Source organism: Dendropsophus ebraccatus, chromosome 7 (genome assembly GCF_027789765.1).
Source record: "Dendropsophus ebraccatus isolate aDenEbr1 chromosome 7, aDenEbr1.pat, whole genome shotgun sequence".
Lineage (NCBI taxonomy): Eukaryota > Metazoa > Chordata > Amphibia > Anura > Hylidae > Dendropsophus > Dendropsophus ebraccatus.
The window spans coordinates 69691416-69706481 of NC_091460.1; the positions used below are offsets into that span (position 1 = coordinate 69691416).

General features: G+C 46.3%; 1 protein-coding gene across 1 annotated transcript in view; it reads left to right on the top strand.

Annotated features, from left to right (window-relative positions):
• The first annotated feature begins 1270 nt into the window (after nucleotides 1-1270).
• LOC138797497 (EF-hand calcium-binding domain-containing protein 6-like) overlaps nucleotides 1271-15066 on the top strand; it is a 105647-nt gene continuing 91851 nt past the window's right edge. Inside the window, exon 1 of the mRNA XM_069977738.1 lies at nucleotides 1271-1301. The gene's annotated coding sequence lies outside the window, so the exon portion shown is untranslated. The remainder of the gene's footprint in view (nucleotides 1302-15066) is intronic.

Below are 15066 nucleotides of genomic sequence, written 5' to 3' on the forward strand. Positions count from 1 at the left end.
CTAACGCTGAGACCCTCTAAAAATGATGCCACATGATTTGCTATACAAAGGGGCCCGCTGAGGCTCTGTCACCCAAGGGCCCAGAAAAGCCTGGAGCCAGCCCGCTACTATCTGTAACTGAGCTTACTCTAATTTAGTAATGACGTTTTACATGTGAGTGTCCTAATTTCATGAAAAACACGCTTTTGTCCAATGGTGGATAATTTCAATGCAGCATGGCCTAGAGTGCCATGTGACCCAGGACCGTCCTGCATGTAGATAGTTATGTAGGGGACAGGTAGAGGGGGGACAAAGAGGAAAGAGGTCCTAGCCCTAGACCCTTGCCCACTACCCACCACCCAACAAAAGTTTTTTCATTAGATCTGGAGTGGACAAACATTTCAAAGGTATAACATGAGAAGAAAGAATATGCAAAATAGCTCTCACACCTCTTACATCTCTTGACAAAAGAGAAGTCCCTTCAAGTCAAGTCTCACCCAATCTAGGAGTCTAAGAATATTGACTGGGGATATTATACCAAATAATCCATTTCCCATCTTTATTAAGCATGATGCAGCAGTTCACCCTTCATAGCCTTGTTGGGGGGAACAGGTTCACTGTAACAGATTACTACTTGGTTACTTCAGTTCTTAAAAGGTTTACATAGTAATATCAGCTGAACATAAACAGAGATGCAGAATCTTATCTCCAGGTAACTATGAAATACAAGAGCTGCACTCCTTTCCAATGAAATGTCAATAGGCTTTAGTGCACAGTTCATGTTCATGTTCATTCTCTGTGTTTTATGATTTAGTTGCGGTCACTAAAAAATAAACACTGAAAAGACATTAAAGGCAATGCGTCTGCAATTTGATAGCAAGGCAGAGGCCAGTACTGTAGCACATAGTAAAATCAAGGTGTTACTCTTCTCTAAATATATAGGGGAAGATTTATCAAACATGGTGTAAAGTGAAACTGGCTCAGTTGCCCCTAGCAACCAATCAGATTCCACCTTTCATTTTCCAAAGAGTCTGTGAGGAATGAAAGGTGGAATCTGATTGGTTGCTAGGGGCAACTTAGCCAGTTTCACTTTAGGCTGAGTTCAAACATAGCAAAACTAGCGGAATGCCGTTAGCCTCCCTCTCATAATGGGAGTCTATGGGAGGCACGCGCTGCTGCTCTCCCCGCACTGAAGAATGAACATGTTCATTCTTCAGCGCGGAGAAACGCTGTGAGAACAGCAGTGCGCGCCTCCCATAGACTCCCATTATGAGAGGGAGGCTAACGGTATTCTGCGGCGGCGCTGGTGGGAAAACTCTTTGGTATTTATTTTATATCATTTTGTTTTACATTTCTATCAGTGTCAATTTGCACATTATGATGCAAAGAAGTCAGCTAGCAATGTGGTTAGTAAAGTATCACTGAGGGCTCGGCCACACTAGCGTTTTTCTTTTTTTCTAATGGATCCGTCCATATTAATTTAACGGATGAGCATAAACTGATGAGCAGACTGATGCAAACTGATTGCAAAATGTTCATCTTTTTTTAATGGTCCGTTTGTATTTTAGCTTAAACACACTGACTTTTGTACATCAGTTTGCATCCGATTGTATCAGTCCGCATCCGTTTTTCTATCAGTTTATTTTTCTTCTTTGGTTTCTTGCTGCTTCTGCGCATGCTCAGTGCAAAAACGGATGAAAACAAATGGATGTGAACAGAAATACCTTCCGTTTAGATCAGTCCTCATTGGCTACAATGTAAAAAAACAAACAAAAGTGCACTTTCCGTTCGTGATCCGTTTTTTTAAACGGAAAGAAAAATACTGCAAACACTATTTTTTTCTCTGTTCAAAAAAACGGATCTTGAACGGATTGCATGCAAACGGAGCACAATTAGGACAAACGGAGCACACTAATATATCATGGGAATCTATGGTGATTTTAACGGATCCGACAGTTTCCGTTTTGCTTACTCCAAAACGGAATAGGTAGACGGAATGGTGCTGGATGGTCAAACGCTGATGTGAACATAGCCTAAGAAACCTTGGACTGACTGTTACATTTACAGATCAAGCAGCATTATGGCACAATCCTTAACCTGATCCCAAACATTGCAGACTGACTAACTTTACATGTCCGTGTGCACACTTTGAATAGTGTAGAGTCCCAGTCATCTGTAGTTGCTGGGTATAAAGGTGTGGCTGTCTCTGCTAGTCGCAATGTGAATGAATGCAGGGGCTTGGTTAGAACATTGATTGACAGGCCGGCCTCACAGAGCTGGCTGCTGCCTCCTATTACAATGCTTTGGCAGGAGATTTTAGGTTTCTCCATGTTGCCTCTAGCAACCTGTCTCTGTTCAATAAAAGAGAACAACACTACAGCAAACACTGTGAGGACTACAAAGCGAGCAAGCCGGATAATAAGGAATTAAAGAGCAAAACTGCATAACCAGGCGCACAGTAAGTAGTGGATCAAATCTGTGTACTTAAACAACAGAGAATTCAGAAAGTTTAACTTTTTACTTCCCTAAGAAAGTAAAATCTAGTCTGAAGTTTATGTGTTTACAAGAGTGAATGTCAGTGAATAGATTGCATTTAAATGCACAGTACAGCACGGGTCCTGGAGGCATGAAAGACATGGATGTTTTGGTAGATTAAATGTCTATTAACTCTTTGAATACAAAAGCGTAACAAGAAATAGATTGAGCCCGTAGATTGCATTGGATGTGATTTGAAGATTAAACAGTTATGTTATATACTTTGTTATATATTTAGTATTGTTTATGTATGTTTTAAGGTATGTAAAGGAACAGTGAAGGAAAAAACAACCATGTAATTGTATATTTGTATTTGTTATTCTTTTCTCTGCTCTTCTCTTATTTGTCATGTTAGTGCAAACCTATGACTTAATGTATGAGGTCCTTTCTGTAGTGACAGGCACCCGGATTTCACCAGTATCTGGGTATGAATGTGCTGCAGCCTGGCAAAACATATTTTTATTGTTGAAACTAAAGTGCCAAGTTCACACACCTAAGATAAAAAATATGACCATATTTTGAATATAAGGCTACATACATGCCCTGATTAAAAAACGGCCATTGTTTGGCACTCAAAAACAACAGCCGTTGTCTTGAGTGTCAAAATACGGCCGTTGCTGCGTTGAAAATAGCATTAAAAGGCCAGAAATAATTTATGTCAATTATTTCCATAGCTGTAATGAACAACGGCCATTGTTCAATACATTAAGTGAACAACGGCCGTTGTTTGCATTGACTTCAATGCAACACATTTCAATATGAAAAGAAAAGAAAAAAAAATTCTGTCACTACTCACGCCATATAAAATACAGGCGGTAATTGATTATGACTGTCCAAATAATAAATATGCTCATTATTTACAACCAGTTTTTTTGCAAAATGCAGACTTTTTTTTTTTTTTTTAATCTCTTCACACATTGTTTTATGGTATTGAATAGTTGTGTCTACAAAAAGTCAAAACAAAAATAAGAGACATAAGGTTATTGCTGCTCAAAAGCATTGTAATCACATGTCTGTGCATATTATAACTATGGGGCCCATGGTGATTATTACTAAGGGGCAACCTCCAACTGCTCTCAGTCTGAATGCTGCATACCCTTGACTACAGCGTAATGTGATCACGTCGCCCTCTTTAGTTAATAAAAAGTACCTACCGACACCTTTCTCAGATTATGCAAAGAACTATTGGAGAATGGCAAAGTAGGAGTGTAATCATTTACATATGACTCCTATATTATTCAGTCTTTTCTTGGAAATATGAATTGCATTAATAGGAAACTTTGGAACATGATGCAAAACCATATAGATTGACTAATATGATCTGTAGAGGATTATGTTTTGAATGGATATTAAAGAATAATATTTGATCACATATTAAAGAGATAAATCCAGGAAATGTGTGTGTATGATGGAAGAGTACATATTTACTATGATCATTTACTCCATTAAATCCCAGCAGATGAAGGAATGATGTGGAATTACAGTGAACGATTAGTAAATGAAAGCGAAAGAATTAAGGCCCTACTACACGGAGCGATTATCGTTTAAAAATTCGCTATAACAATCGTTCGCTGGCGAAACATAGCAACTTTATCGGGAACTATTCTGATGTTATTACATCCACCGATTGCTATTATAAACAATTATTTTTGCAGTCGTTAATTGTTTCTCAGGACGACCCACATAACATGTGTTATCTGAGAGCAATCAACAACTATCGTCGAATGATATTTTTTAACATGTTAAAAGACAATAAAGCTTCTTCGTTCATCGTTTGATCATTTTGTGTTATTCAACGGACAAATAACTGTTCATTTTTGGTTGTTATAGCAATTTTTTAAACGCTAATCACTCCGTGTAATAGGGCCTTTACACAAAATGAATGTGGAATTACAATGAACAAATGTGAAATTACAGCGAACCAGATTACCAGATGAAATTACATCCAGATCATCTGGGCAGTACTCCCCTCCCCACACACACACACACACACACACACACACACACTCCTCTTGCTCACTGTCTGTGCCTGTAACAGCACAGACAGTGAGCAGGGAATGAGAAGGAAACAAGTGTGGACCTGACAGGTTGGCGCTCGCTTCCTCCTTTATAACAGGCCTTGTATAACGGCTTTTAGACTGTGTTCCCACAATGTAATAATATCGGGGAAGGCGGCCATCTTGTAACATAGACTGGGCAAATCTACCTGGTATAATTTTGCCCTGTCCTTTCCACCCCTGGTTATGGTTGAAAAAAGACTACCCAAAAAGACTGATGGAAATACTATGTGTGAACATAGCCTTAGGGTACGTTTAGACATAATGGGGGAGATTTATGAAAGGGTGTAAATATACACCTGGTGTAAACTGCCCACAGCAACCAATCACAGCTCAGCTTTCAGCTCTGGGAAAATATAAGAGGAGCTGTGATTGGTTGCAGTGGGCAGTTTACATCAGGTGTATATTTACACCCTTTCATAAATCTCCCCCAAAGAGTTTGCAGTGGATTTCATACATGGACCATAATCACAGAACACGTGAATGCCCATTATTTAGCTCTTATTAGTCTTATTTTAGCCTTATATCTGTTTATCCCCTGATTAATAAAACAAAACAGCTATAACACTGATGTTAGGTAACTACAGACCAAACTAAAAAATATATAATCTTTATTTAGATATATAAATTACAAACACATTAAAAAGAATCAGACAACTAAAAAATGAGAGACACCCCGATGTGTCCAGACAGATGACTAATATAGAAGTATTGTACCAGTGTCAGTCATTGCAATGACAGCCGCCAAAGTATGTTAAACAATGGCCGTTATTTTATACTTGTTTTGAGCATCAAATAATGGCCATTAAAAATAATTGTCTGACAATATTTTTAAAGAGACTAGATGAACTAGTACAGATCTCTTACTATTTTGCTATTTATATAGACGCTGAGGCAGTCTAGGGGTGGTTAGAAACATTGTAATCCCCGGTTTTATTGATTGTGTCTGGCCTGAACAGTGTTACATTGTGTTGTTACTTTGGCAGGTATACAGAAGTGTCTGATAAGTGTCTGACCGTATACTCAGACAACCACATTCCCTGTGGCTTGGAAACATAACAGGTGATACAATTCTTTGCCCTTCAGATGACCTATTCAATCATCATACTGCATATTCTGCATGTGAAATATCTTAAGCCCCATGTACATGTCCATTGCAATTTTTACAGTCAGGAAATACCAATCAGGAAGCCTTTCAGGAGCCAATGGCTTCCGGCCCTATCAGACACAGCACAACTGTATATGCTCCTAATTAAGGCTGGGTTCACACTACGTATATTTCAGTCAGTATTGTGGTCCTCATATTGCAACCAAAACCAGGAGTGGATTAAAAACACAGAAAGGATCTGTTCACACAATGTTGAAATTGAGTGGATGGCAGCCATTTAATGGCAAATATTTACTGTTATTTTAGAACAACGGCTGTTATATTGAAATAATGGAAGTTATTTACTGTTATATGGCGGCCATCCACTCAATTTCAACATTGTGTGGACAGATCCTTTCTGTGTTTTTAATCCACTCCTGGTTTTGGTTGTAATACTGACTGAAATATACTGACTGAAATATACAAGGGGTATTCCCCCCAAGAGCTAAAAAAATGAAATGCTCCCAAACCTAGCTGGTCTTACTCGCCAAGTCCCCCTAAGTATTTTGAGCCATCTCCTGTTTTTCTAGTTGCTGCCGTTCCTGGGTTAAAAGTTTTTCTGAGAGCCATCTATAACCAAGATAGGAAACTACAATTCCCATCATGCATTGCTTCTCCCTGATTGGACCCTTTGTACCCGCCCCCTTTGCTTTCTTCCTGCCCACTGCCAACAGGACTGTGTTTACTAAGCAACAAAACACACAGTGATCATAGGGGGGGTCACTTGCTGCAAAGGAGATATTCCCAAAATTAATTTTCTCTGCAGCAGGCTGTGAAGGCTGTGAGTGACGGCGTACGCTACTCCAGCTCAGGGCCGGATCCCCGGGCTGGAGTAGCAGGCGAAGGATGGATTGATCTCTGGGGATTGTGAGTAACGGGACCGGATCTCCTGGATAATTAACTTTGTCCCCCTGTGAGACCCAAGTAGCGGCGGGAGAAGGAGCTTGCCGGGTCAATGCATACAGAAGCGTCTCTCACCAGATCAGCGGTGCGGCTTTCAGCAGTGACCCAGCAAGCTCTGGCCCCGTCACTCACAGCCCCCCCTGAACCCGGCACTCACCAGCGGCCCGCAGCCCCCCCCTTGACTCACTGACTGGCCCCCGGCTAAAACCCCCCCCGGGACATGTGTGTGTTATATTAGCCCGTGGATGACAGAACTGTGCTGCATCCAACCCCCGCACCCGGAACTCACCCGCTACTCCAGCCACGCCGATTCAGGTGATCTGGCGCCGTCACTCACAGCCCCCACGGAGCGGGCGCCGTCGCTCACAGCCTGCTGCAGGAGAGGTAATAAACTTTGTCCTCCAGTGAGAGCCGAGTACCGGAGACGGAGCTTGCCGGGTCACTGCTGAAAGCCGCACCGCTGATCTGGTGAGAGACGTTTCTGTATGCAGTGACTCGGCAATCTCCGTTTCCCGCCGTTACTCGGCTCTCACAGAAGGACAAACTTCATTACGTCTCCTGCAGCAGGCTGTGAGCGACGGCGCCTGCTCCGTGAGGGCTTTGAGTGATGGCGCCGGATCCACTGAATCGGCGTGGCTGAAGTAGCGGGTGAGTTCCGGGTGTGGGGGTTGGATGCAGTGAAGTTCTGTCATCCACGGCCTAATATTACCCCCACATGTCCCGGGGGGGGGGGGGTTGGGCGACGGGGTTGCTAGCCACGGGCCAGTCAGTGAATCAAGGGGGGGGGGCTGCGGGCTGAGTGCCGGGTTCAGGATGCCAAGGGTGATGCCGCCGCCGTCCAGCAGGTGAACAGCAGCAGCAGGTGTAACTGTCTCACTATCTTCCTTCACTTCAGTGAGACGGGTTAGAAGCGCTAACCCGGCCCATTGAAGAGAGGGAGGACACGTGATGCCGACTCCGAGGGTGGGGGCCAGGAGCAGGGAGCGTGTGTCGGGTTGGATTGAGAGTTGATGATTCTATGCATTCGGTGGGGATAAGTTCATCTAGATAACAGCAAAACTGTGCAAAATCCATAATAACTTTATATTGGAAAGATGGAAAGCTACGGGTGGGCAACGTAATAATGCAAAAATAATTTTGGGGGGAATACCCCTTTGGGCTGGGTTCACACGCTGTAACTGTGCGGCTGTATTTTTTATGCGGCTGTAAATGTGCGGGTGAAACTCCGGCCGTGGGAAAAAATAGACATGCGGCTCAAAACATACGGTCATTTACTTGGAAATCTGGTTCAACTAAAAATAACAAATAAAATGTTAAGAAAGTGATGCAAACACCTCTGGATGCATCTGGGAAAGCAGGGAACACAGTTTACATGAATTGCTATTACCGGGGTTTGCTATCCTCTGCACTATAGCCGATGTCTCTCATGGTTAATATATTGAATTAATAAAACACATTTTCTGTCTAATAAAGTCCCTTTTATTGTTCAATAATTACATGTAAACGATTCCATCATTTTGCAATTAAATATACTGTTAAAATAAATATATATATAAATAAATGTATATTTATATATATATTTTTTGACAGTATATTTAATTGCACAATGATGGATTTGTTAGAATTAAATTATTGAACAAAGAAACTGTATTTATTTCAACGAAAATGTGTTTTATTAATTAAATATTAATTAGTACAGGAAGCTCTATAAGCCGTTAATTCATATGCCGGCAATAGAGCATTCTGTACTAATCATCACTTTACTTTAATGAAAACATCAAATGTTTCTTCTAATTATGTTGTGACAATAGCATTATTAGAAGAAACATTTAGAATTATATGTGCGCTCAGCTGATTGGCTGATCGGCTCAGCGCACATATAAAGAGCCGGTCCGCAGCACAGTGACTTCATTGTGCTGCGGACCAGCGAAGAGGACACATCGGGACATCGGATGGTGAGTATAGAGCTCTCCCCCACCCGATGTTGTCTCTTCGCTGGTCCGCAGCACAATGAAGTCACTGTGCTGCGGACCGGCTCATTATATGTGCGCTCAGCCGAACAGCCAATCAGCTGAGCGCACATATAATTCTAAATGTTTCTTTTAATATTGCTATTGTCATAACATAATTAAAAGAAACATTTGATGTTTTAATTAAAGTAAAGTGATGATTAGTACAGAATGCTCTATTGCCGGGAATATGAATTAACGGCTTATAGAGCTTCCTGTACTAATTAATATTTAATGAATAAAACACATTTTCGTGGAAATAAATTCTGTTTCGTTGGTCAATAATTTAATTCTAACGAATCCATCATTGTGCAATTCAATATACTGTCAAAAAATAAATATATAGATAAATATACATTTATTTATATATCTATTTTTTTTAACAGTATATTTAATTGCAAAATGATGGATTCGTTAGAAATAAATTATTGACCAACGAAAGTGTCTTGATTACAAAGAAAATGTATTTTAGTAATTTAATATATTAACTATTAGAGGCATCGGCATTCGGCATCATTGCCGGCTATTTTTGAAGTACTCCGTACGGACCGCCTGTCAATCCTCGGCCGCATGTTCAGCCGCAAACAATGGTCTTGTTCATTTTTTACGGGTCCGTTTACGATAGGGCCGTAGAGTCAGACATAGTGTGCACTGTGCAGCCGCATATCCTATACTTCCAAGCATACACACGAACCACCAAAAATACCGCCGCACAATTACAGCCGCAAATACAGCCGCACTGTTACAACGTGTGAACCGAGCCCCAATGTGCGTACAGTTAAAGGGCCAGGCACAGCACCTGGCAGGATGGTCCCGGGTGCTGGCCATTGCTGCCATGCAGTGCATTTGGAATTCCAGACAGTTGTAACGCCTGGAGTAGTGGATCCACTGGACCGGCACCAGCGATGGCACAAACCTCACCAGGGAGCGGAGTCTAAGGGGCCGCTGGTTTTCACCAGAGCCCGCCGCAAGGCGGGATGGACTTGCTGCGGCAGGCGACCCCCAGGTCGCTACCCCTGGCTTGGTTGCTGGTGTCGGCAGGCGAGGCGTGGCAGGAGATGGCACAGGCAATAGTCTGCAGATGAGAGAGCACGTGACAGGCTGGACACGGGAACAGGTGGAGTGACAGGGGAACAGGAACCAGGAACAGGGACTTGGGACCAGGTAACGGACAGGACTCAGGAACAGGGACTTGGGACCAGGTAACGGACAGGACACAGGAACAACAGGGAGCTGGACCAAACGCTATGGGAAGCATGTAGAGGCTCCAACCCAGGGAACAGGGCAAGCTGGGATTTATAGGGGAGTGATTAGGTGCAACTACCAATTAGGAGCGCACTGCCCCTTTAAATCTGAGACAGCCGGCGCGCGCGTGCCCTAGGAGGCGGGGACGCGCGCGCCGGCCGGCACAGCGGGAGACAGGAGCGTGGAGAGGTGAGGCGCCCCCCGGGGCCGAGGTGATAGCAGCGCCGGGTCCCCGACTATGGACACCGGCTGCTGCATGGGGCAGGAAGCGGTCGCGGCGGCGGCCCGGAACGCGGGACGCCGCCGCGGCTGTGACAGTACCCCCCCCCCTTTGGCCTCCCCCTCTTTCTTGCCTGCAGATGGCACAGGAAGCCACAAAGTCTTTGACATCTTGAAACAAACTGGGCCACCAGTAGTGGCGAGAGATCCGTTGGCCGGTCTTACGGACTCCAGGGTGCCCGGCCTCCAACGAGGAATGACCCCACTTCAAAATACCTCTTCGAAGCGCAGGGTGAACATGAGTCTTTCCGGGGGGTACTCTCCGAAGCGAGGAGGTGACGACTGGTGCTAGGCGATCAGGCGGTAAAACATGGCAAGGGACTGTGGGTCTGTGGACGAGGACCTTCTGTAAGTTCTCCCGGTGGTGAGAGGACCCGACCTTAGTCTTGGGTACGGAGAGAGGGTACACCTCGGCAGAGAAGGCATCCGCCGAGTCTTGGTCTTCTGCCGGTAGGTCGGATAGAGGCTTGGCTGGGACAGGAAACGACATAGTACACTTGGTCTGAGGTGACCTGAGACACTGGTTGGAACAGTCCTGACCCCAACTGAGAATCTCCCCGGTTCTCCAGTCCAGTTGAGGGGCATGTTCTTGCAGCCACGGGAGTCCCAGGAGGACCGCGGGGGAAGAATGGGGCAGGACGTAGAAGGATATCTCTTCTTGATGTAAAGGACCCACCTGGAGGACTAAAGGTGTGGTCTGGTAGTACACACGGTCGGTAAGAATTTCGCCTGTGACCGAGGAGATAGTCAGGGGCCTGGCTAGTCGGGTCACGGGTAGCCGCCATCTTTGGACCAATGTTGCCGCAATAAAACTGCCTGCTGACCCAGAATCGAGGAAGGCAGTAGTCTGATGATTTCGTCCTGAGAGAGTCCGGATGGAAACTGGCATAGACAGACTTGGAATGGTGGCATTCACACCTAGGGACACCTGTCCCACCGGACCTAGGTGCGAGCATTTTCCGGATGTTTGGGGACGTAGGGGACATCCCAGCCGGAAGTGATCAGAACCACCGCAATAGAGACAGAGATTCTGCTCCAGGCGCCGGATTCTTTCATCAGGCATCAGGTGAGCCCGTTCCACCTGCATAGGAATCTCAGGAGAGGGTTGGGACATCGAAAGGTCAGGATTCTGGAAAACCGGCGCCAGCTGGGGATGGCGACGGGAACGGGTTAGTAAATGTTCATGCCGAACCTCCTCCTCCCTCTCCGAAAAACGAGTATCAACTCGGGTGGCCAGTAGAATGAGTTCGTTCAGGGAGGTAGGCAGGTCTCGGGCAGCGAGCACGTCTCTCACACGACTAGACAGGCCCTTCTTGAAGGTGGCCAATAGGGCGGCCTCGTTCCAGTCCAATTCGGCTGCCAGGGTGCGGAACTGGATGGCGTAGTCACCAACAGAGGAGCTGCCTTGAGAGAGGTTGAGGAGAGCAGTCTCGGCTGAAGAAGCACGGGCAGGTTCCTCAAAGACGGAGCGAAACTCGAATAGGAAGGCCCGGAGATTGGCAGCAACTGGATCATCACGGTCCCACAGTGGCGTGGCCCAGGCCAGGGCTCTACCTTCTAATAGGCTGATGATGAAAGCCACTTTAGAGCGCTCGGTGGAAAACTGACTACTCAAAAGTTCAATGTGCATGGTGCACTGAGTCAAGAATCCTCTGCACAACTTAGAGTCCCCAGAGTACTTGCTTGGGAGGACCAGTCGGAGTGAAGAAGAAACGTCAGGAGGTGGTGTGCGCTGGGCAGTAGTCTGCTGCTGTAAGGCGGCAGTGAGTTGCTGGATCTGCTGTGACTGTTTCTGGATTTGTTGCGCCTGCTGAGTGACCACTCTGGCGACGTCACGGAGATCGGGCACCTCGCCAGGATCCATTGTTGGAGCCTACTGTAACGCCTGGAGTAGTGGATCCACTGGACCGGCACCAGCGATGGCACAAACCTCACCAGGGAGCGGAGTCTAAGGGGCCGCTGGTTTTCACCAGAGCCCGCCGCAAGGCGGGATGGACTTGCTGCGGCAGGCGACCCCCAGGTCGCTACCCCTGGCTTGGTTGCTGGTGTCGGCAGGCGAGGCGTGGCAGGAGATGGCACAGGCAATAGTCTGCAGATGAGAGAGCACGTGACAGGCTGGACACGGGAACAGGTGGAGTGACAGGGGAACAGGAACCAGGAACAGGGACTTGGGACCAGGTAACGGACAGGACTCAGGAACAGGGACTTGGGACCAGGTAACGGACAGGACACAGGAACAACAGGGAGCTGGACCAAACGCTATGGGAAGCATGTAGAGGCTCCAACCCAGGGAACAGGGCAAGCTGGGATTTATAGGGGAGTGATTAGGTGCAACTACCAATTAGGAGCGCACTGCCCCTTTAAATCTGAGACAGCCGGCGCGCGCGCGCCCTAGGAGGCGGGGACGCGCGCGCCGGCCGGCACAGCGGGAGACAGGAGCGTGGAGAGGTGAGGCGCCCCCCGGGGCCGAGGTGATAGCAGCGCCGGGTCCCCGACTATGGACACCGGCTGCTGCATGGGGCAGGAAGCGGTCGCGGCGGCGGCCCGGAACGCGGGACGCCGCCGCGGCTGTGACAACAGTTTCCAGACACGCATCTGGAGCTGTCTAGAATTCTGGATGCTCTCAAAGGTTCTATGGGTATCCATGCTGGAATACTGGACAAAAATAGGACATGTCCTATTATGTCTGCACCTATTTTCTGGCATGGAAGGGTATCTGTGCCCAATAGAACCCTATGGGTCAGGAAATCCATCCAGATTTCCTAATAAGAAATCCGGACAGATTTTCCTGACGCATGCTTGCCGTCTTACTTAGCATTAATTATTGCACTTCTGGATATTCTAAGCTGATTATGGTAAACACGAAAAACAGTCTGTTTAACCACAGCGGCAAATCAGATTCTATTCTGTACTGGAAAGTAAGGCTGAATGGAATGTATTTAATAATCGGCCAAACATCTCTGTAATGTAATGTAATAATGTAATGCAACTGTGCAACTCATTGGGCTTGTGGGGTCATATCTACTTAACACAGTGTGAGGAATTTATCATAGTCTTTTAACGTAGAAAAGTTGCAAATTTTTGCGCAATCGCTTCATTTTGCAAAAAATTCTCTGAATAGTTCTATTTGCACGTACATCTTCAGTGGCACATCTAATTTAACAATTTATTTTTGTCAAGCTATACACATTCACCTAGTCTATACACCTAGCCTATACAGCTATACACCTTCACCTAGCCAATGCACCTAACCTATACAGCTATACACCTTCACCTAGTCTATACACCTAGCATATACAAGTATACACCTTTACCTAGCCTATGCACCTAACCTATACACCCTCACCTAGCCTGTACAGCTATACACCTTCACTGATCCTATACACCTAACCTATACAGCTATACACCTTTACCAATCCTGTAAACCTAGCCTATACAGCTATACACCTTCACCTAGTCTATACACCAAGCCTATACAGCTATACACCTTCATCGATGCCGACCCACCCCCAGTGGGAAGAAACCCCAGCCCCTCTATGACGTGACTCCATTAGAAATAATGGAACTCTATAATAGAGGGGCGGGGTTTTTCTCCCACTAAGGGTGGGTCGGCCCGCCTCCAGTGCTTCAGCCTGGGCCTGGTGGTACAGTCACTTTAAAGGGAACCTGTCACCCCCCCGTGCCGGGGTGACAGGCTCCCGACCCCCCGCTACAGCCCCCTATACTCACCTGATCCCGCCGGGTCCTGCCTCTGGATCCGGTCAGGTCACGGAGATCTCAGCCGCTGCAGCCCAGCGCGCGCTGAGAGATGAGTCCAACGCTCATAATGAATGACGGAGCGCTGAACTCTCCTATCATTCTCTATGAGTGTTGGACCCGGGACCCGGCGGGATCAGGTGAGTATAGGGGGCTGTGCGTTCAGCACGGCATCAATAGCAGCCAGAATTCTTCTCATGTTTTTGCTATACTCTGCTATTCCTAGTTGTAGCGGTGGCAGCCATTCTCTCCCTGGATGATCACATAGGTGTTGTGTGTGTTTGCTGATTGTTGCTTGACAGCTGACTCGCCAGTCAGCTGTCGGTATCTGGGCAGGACCTGGAGCCTCAGCTCCAATCACGCCTAGGGCTGGGACTCCAGGCTCCATAAATATCTGCCATAGTATTTTATTCCTCGCCTGCGATACTACCTGGTTCATCCTAGAGTTTCTTGACCTAGCATTTCGGCTGTATTTTATTCCTGGATGCCTGACTTTGCTATTGGCCCTTTGACTACCCCTTTGGACATGATTTTGTACTACGCTGCCCTTTTGGTTTTTTACCTGGACTTCTTTCTTCTCCTTATTGTGTTTTGTCTGTCTTGTATTGTTCTGTGTTTCACTCAGCAAGCCTAGCGACTGCCATCCAGTTGTCCGTTACCGCTAGGGCATCTGAGGCAAGTAGGTAGGAAAAGGGAGGTGGGTGTCAGCGTTAGGGCTCACCTGTCCGTGTGTCTTCCTGTCCCCATCCTAACACCATTCCTGCGTTCTCTATGAGAAGGGAAGAGGAAAACCACGGCAAGACCACTCTTGCTGTGGCTTATCTCTTCCAAAACAAAGGGGACGGGTAGTTATCTTCCATCACACCCAACCTCTATCTCCACTTACATTGTCTGGTGGTGGACGATTGGGAGAGACCCATACATGCTATACTGATGGCCAAACCTGCTACTAGCGGGTGGGGTGTGTGTGTGGGGGGGGTTACAGCCATCAAAAGTCTAAAGTCTAAAGTGTAGGGGGCGGAACGGAGGGCGCGGACTCAGAGTCTGCACGATTCACCATCCGTTCCGCCAAAAGATACGCCGAAAACCTACTCCAGTCCTCAGCTGGCGTAGGTTTTCGGCCGAGCGCACGGGATTTATGTAGAGGCAGTCAAGC